Consider the following 5,523-nt stretch of genomic DNA (forward strand, 5'->3'; position numbering starts at 1 on the left):
GTTCATATATTAAGAATCCAGAGAACTGCATTACTAGAAACAAGCATCCCAGGTAAAGCAGAATGCATCAGCACAACCATGGCAAGGGGTTCTTACCGCTCCTCTCAGTCACCTCAGTGCGGGACTGGCTTCCTGCAGCAGCACAGCACCAAAATAATGGGAGAGGTGAGAGAAGTGTCACTGCATGCAACCTGATGTTAGTCACCCAGCTGCACGCAGCTGGAGACAGCTCACTTTGTGCAAACACCATGATCTGCACAGGAAGGGGGCTTTATTCAACAATTATACTTCTGTGATTTACAACTATTTTAAGCCCTCAATAACAGAGGGCTTCCGTGGCCAAGGCACTGTCTGCCTTATGTCACTTTGCAGCAATGGGGTTAGAGCTGCCTGCTGTCCCTCCCGAGACATCGAGCAGCAGCTTTTCTTCATTCAGAAAGAGCTGCACGGGGCTCTCCCCTCCACAGCTCCAAACATACCCAAGGGACATTACATAGGACTCCCTGACCCAGGAATTTCTACTCCCACCCCCAATTCTTTTCTTCAGCTGGTTTGGTTAGGGCTTTTTGCAGATGATACAAGGCTGTGTTACTGTTTACGGCTTTCAAAGTCTGTCTCAACATTAAGAGTGTATGATCTGAGCAACCACAATGCTGTCCGCTGATGGTATCAAACAATAAATGGTGTCGCTATTGTATATCAGAGCCTTCCCTGCTGTTCCTGTACTCCTTTCCAGGAGGAAAAGGCAGTGATGTTTATTTTTCAGCATGTAAACAAACACATAACTACCTTGTGGCATTTTCAGAGAACAGAGTATAATGAGCATCTAACGCTGACTTGATTGGGTGTTAGATGTCAAAACACCATTAAAGAATTCCAGTGCTCAGAAAACATTTCTGCATGAATAGCCAACTGATTCAGGTAGCCTAAGGCCAGAAGCCAGTGGCTGGGCTCTTTCATCTTTTCTTTTTAATGCTACTGCAGCCTCACTGAACAAGCAATACTGTGCCAGGAGAAGAACCTGGATGCCAGCTTCTGTCAGAGCAGCTGGGTGCACTGAGATGGAAAGTGAGGGTAGAAGGGGTCTAAGGCAGAGCTAAGCTCTTAGACTCTCAGTAGAAGCCAGCCACTAAACACATGCTTTTGGTTAAAAACAAAACAAAAAAGCAACACTAACCCCAAATCCACACCACACAGATATTCCTGAGTCCCAAGTCACATAGCAAGTTATAGATATGGATGCAACAGGTCTGTATGTAAGCAAAATGGGTTCATGACAGCTGGGAAGGTGCTGAGCAAAAACCAAATGCACACACTGAAGAACACGGGCAACATCTCTGGCAGTCTGCCACTATAAAAAGAGCAGAAAAGAGACCAAGCTTAGCAAGAGCCATGTATTTTGCAATAGTTTGAACATGAATATTTATTAGTGCTTTATCTCTGCTGTCCTCAGATAACCACATCTAACCAAGTACAGAAGTGTCAGAAGGGTTTGATTCAGTCTGGCCTTAGACAAGCTCACACAATTTGGGACACCACAAGTCAGCACAGATGTAAGTTTCTTGAGCCTGTTTGACTACTAGTCACATCAGGGTTTTAGTCAGTGTTGACTGAACATCCTTTTGGTCCTCAAACTTAGCAGCTGCATCCAACTGCTCCAGTAGTAAGCGAAAGCTTGGAAGCACCCATTATGTTTTGGCCTCCTACATAGGAAGGGAGGTATACCAGTTTGGCCACAACAGAAGAGAACAGTAAGTCAGATTCTGCAAAAATAGAGGGGTAAAACCCACAATCCATATTTATTCCCCACTCCCCAAGATTTTCCACAAGAAAGCATTGGCATTTGTTTCAAGGTCTCCCCAAGACAGCTTGTTCTTTAGTCAGGGCAGTCAGCAAGACTAAGTAAGCACCAAGATTTATTCCCCATGAAAGCCAACATTCATCAGCCCAAGGCAGGTGTGGTGCCAAACACATGCAGGTCCCTATGGAAGTGTTCAGAGATGACTTACTCCTCCAAGTTGTGAGGCCCAACATTTGCCTCTCACGAATTCCGAGTTCCCACAGCTTGCAGCTCATCCTGCAGCACCCAGACCCAACCTCCACATTGCAGCTTCATGCCTGGGAGGTATTTTTCCCCCCAGTTGTTCATCTTGCTTTCCCCTTGTGAGAATGCTGACAACATACGTTCTTGCTTCAGAAGTCACTTGAAAGTCACCCAAGCATCCTCAGCTGGCAGCACGATTATCAGGAAACCTGGACATAGACCAAGAAACAGATGAGAATCAATGACACCCAGTTTACAAGGCTGAGCAATAGGTAGGATGGGGAAGCTGTCCAGTGGAGAGTGGAAAAAAAAGGCCTGGAAGGGACAATAAGAATTGTTTCCATATTCGTTGGACTTGAGCTCAGTGAGATGAAGGCAGGTATGAGAAGAACAAGCTGAGGGGTTTGGCTGGAGTTGAGAAGCACCTTTCACTATTGTCACCGTCAAGCAAGGTGATGAGTATGTGTCTAGACTTGTACACCAGAGAGCGAGTAGGAGAGTTGTGTGATGCAGCATCAGTGTAAGAAGTTTTTAGGAATACGTAAGTAGGTATCACAAGGGGAGTCGAGCTGCAGAACTTAAAATCGGCACCAGAGGAAGGAAGGGCTTGAGCTTGAAGGGGAGGGATAGCCAGTTCTAATGGACTAGTCACTGAAAAGCTGAGTGGTGATTTGATGGACAGTGTTAAAGGGTATCAAGTGATAGAGGGAGACCTTGGTAGCGGAGAGAAAAGCACCATTCTCCAGGTGAGGGAGCCTTCTGGAAAGCTGGATCAGCTGTGTGCCAGAAAGGGTATCAAGAAAAAGAAAACTTACAGGTAGGAGGTCAAACAGATTGAGGCAGAATCGTGATCTCTTGATACAGGCAGCACAAGTGAGAAATAAATCAAAGCAGAAAACCAATGCAGAAGAATTAAGCAGAGGTCAGCCACACTGAAAGGAGCTGGAAAGAGGACCTCTGCACATCCATGCAACTGAAGACTAGAGGCATTGTACAGCAGTTTTGGCTGATAGTCAGGCCGTAATCTAGCCTTAGTCACCCTTTACAATTTTCCTTCAAAGTTTAAGACACTTCTGAAATCTTCAAGATTGGTTTAAACTAAGGGAAGTACCCGAGGAAGCCTCAGTGCCGAGTAACAAATTCAAAACTCACCAGGTAATGCAGGACACAATAACAACTGTGCACCAAAACGCATTTGATGGCTGAGACCTCACTGGATTATAAACTTCTTCAGGCCTATCTTGAGCTGAAGCTTTGCAACACCTCACCATTGTGCTCCTTTCTTCTCCCATATGGGGATGTGTGTGAAGCCAGCTAATTCCCCTTTACATCACCCCCCCCCAACCCAAATGCACACATTTCTACCTGACGTCAAAATGCAACGTGGCCCTTGTGCAGATCCTCTGTCCCTGAGGCTTCTCTAAGCCACAAGGTAGTTTCACCAGCTTGCCTCCACTGTTGCTGTTGAAGCACTTACAAGCTCTGATCATGTTGTCTAGGCACACAGTAGAAGTCATCACTTGGGGATGACATTAGTGCAGCTTCTGTAACAGCCATAAAACAAAATACATCTGACGAGAAGTCCTCTCACCTCTGACCTCAGGTAATCTTACAGGCTTCCCACATTCAGTCCACGTAGTTCTTCCCATATATCCCCGTTCCAAGAAATACATATTTATGAATTGAAATGTAAGCATATGCTTTTTCTTCCTGCTTCTCATTTTCGATACATTTGCTATTCACAACTACTTTTTGAAGGCAAATTGCAACACAAATATTGTTCCAGTCACAGCAATCTATTCTCTTTTGTTAATACAGAACAGGCAGTACAAAAAGTTGAATTCCTCAGCTGGTGTAAACACAATGGAAGTAATAAATATGGTTATGGCTTATGACCTTTGAATGGCTCTCAAATAGCCCAGATTATGAATTGTTTGAGATTGAACCCCAGGAAATTTAATTTACCCTTACTACTGCTACAACTCACTTGCCATAGCTCCAAGGAACATCTCATTTGTAATAACAGATCAGGGAAGAGTTCCAGCAAAAAGAACTAAAGAGGCTTTAAAGAGCTGGAGGAAGGAGGATTTCCTCATCCCCAGTGAAGGACTCCCCTGGTATCCCCCAAAATGAACTTAGCTTGAACAAGACTAAGCCACAATACATTGTCATTATAAGCATTAGAGACTCTCAGAAGATTTAAAAAAAAAAAAAAGGCAGCAAGAAACATAAAATAGTGAAAAAAAAATATAGTGAAATAAGTAGCGTGCTATTCCCAAAGGGGTAGTAGAGGTGAGGAAGCCCACTCCTACCACCCGTAAGCATAAACCTGACACCCTGCTTACAGGGGAGATGGAGCTCAGGTGCCCTGAAAAAAAGAAGATGGAAGAGCCACAGAAAGATGAGGAGTGGACTATAAGAACAGGAGTCTGCTGGGCTAGGGCAACACAGCTCCAACCTACTGGCTGAAAGAAACAGGAGGAGCCTAGCACGTTACAGGGAGCTGCTGCTGAGCTGTAAAACCATTATGGGGGGACAACCAGAAACATTCACGTGCACCAAAAGTAACTTCACATTGCCCACTAATTCTGAGTGTCTGTGCCAGCAGTTACTATCTGATGGACCAGAACAACATAGCATCCACTAAGGAGAAATGAAATAAATACAAACATTATTTGAAAGAACTTTAAAAAAAAAAAAAAAGACTTTTCATCACAACTTTCATCCCCTCCCTCCTATCAGCCCCCAGTACCTCCATCCTCCTGACAGCACCTCTCTGAAACAGCCTGCACCTCTCCCACCATCCCTCCTGCCCAGCTGAGGGCATCTCATTTACAAAGGAGCACAGCCCTCCCCCTCCCAGCTGCCTCTGGTTGACTTGGCTGTTAATTGCAAACCACTGGGTTCTTCCCTTACCAGCCTCAGAGTTTCATGGTGTCTGTGTCCCTTAAAGCCTAGCTGCTTGAACAAATTTTAGATTCTGCTAACTACAAATACTCAAGTTTGATAGTCAAACCTCTTTCTGTGTGCTAAAAGGCGCCGTCCATTTTTGAAACACTCCTTTGCATTATTTTTTTTTTAAACAAATTTGTTGAGGCCAGGCTCTTAACCCCATGTGGTTTGCTTTCTGTGAGCAGCTGTGGGAGGGAACTTTTCCTGAATACAAAAAATATGCAGCGAAAATGAATTTCAGAGATGCATGTTGCTTTGTTTACAGAAACCAATTTTAAAATGAGCCTTCAGCATTCACAGCGAGACCTGCTGGGGGAATGCTGAAAAGATGCTGAAATATTTCCTCAATACATATTTGATGAGGTTTGTAGTCAAAAACTTCAAAACTGGAAAACTGGCCGTTTTCTTTTGAGCTCCAGATAAGATTGTAAATAACTTAAAAAAAAAACAATTTTTTTTTTGATCCTTAAAATCTCTTTTTAACAGACTTTTCGGAATTCCCACTAATAGTTTTCACCCCAAATATA

The 5,523-nt window shown here is 44.0% G+C and overlaps 1 long non-coding RNA gene across 1 annotated transcript; it reads right to left on the reverse strand.

The window, feature by feature from the left end:
* Positions 1-1,233: 1,233 nt before the first annotated feature.
* On the reverse strand, positions 1,234-4,885 carry LOC310896549. The gene is made up of 3 exons (XR_014581593.1): positions 4,797-4,885; positions 2,185-2,253; positions 1,234-1,351 (listed from the first exon to the last, which is right to left on the reverse strand). It is a non-coding gene; the product is annotated as an uncharacterized lncRNA (long non-coding RNA).
* Positions 4,886-5,523: the final 638 nt, after the last annotated feature.

This window comes from Anser anser, assembly GCF_964211835.1.
Source record: "Anser anser genome assembly, chromosome: 3".
Taxonomy (NCBI): Eukaryota; Metazoa; Chordata; class Aves; order Anseriformes; family Anatidae; genus Anser; species Anser anser.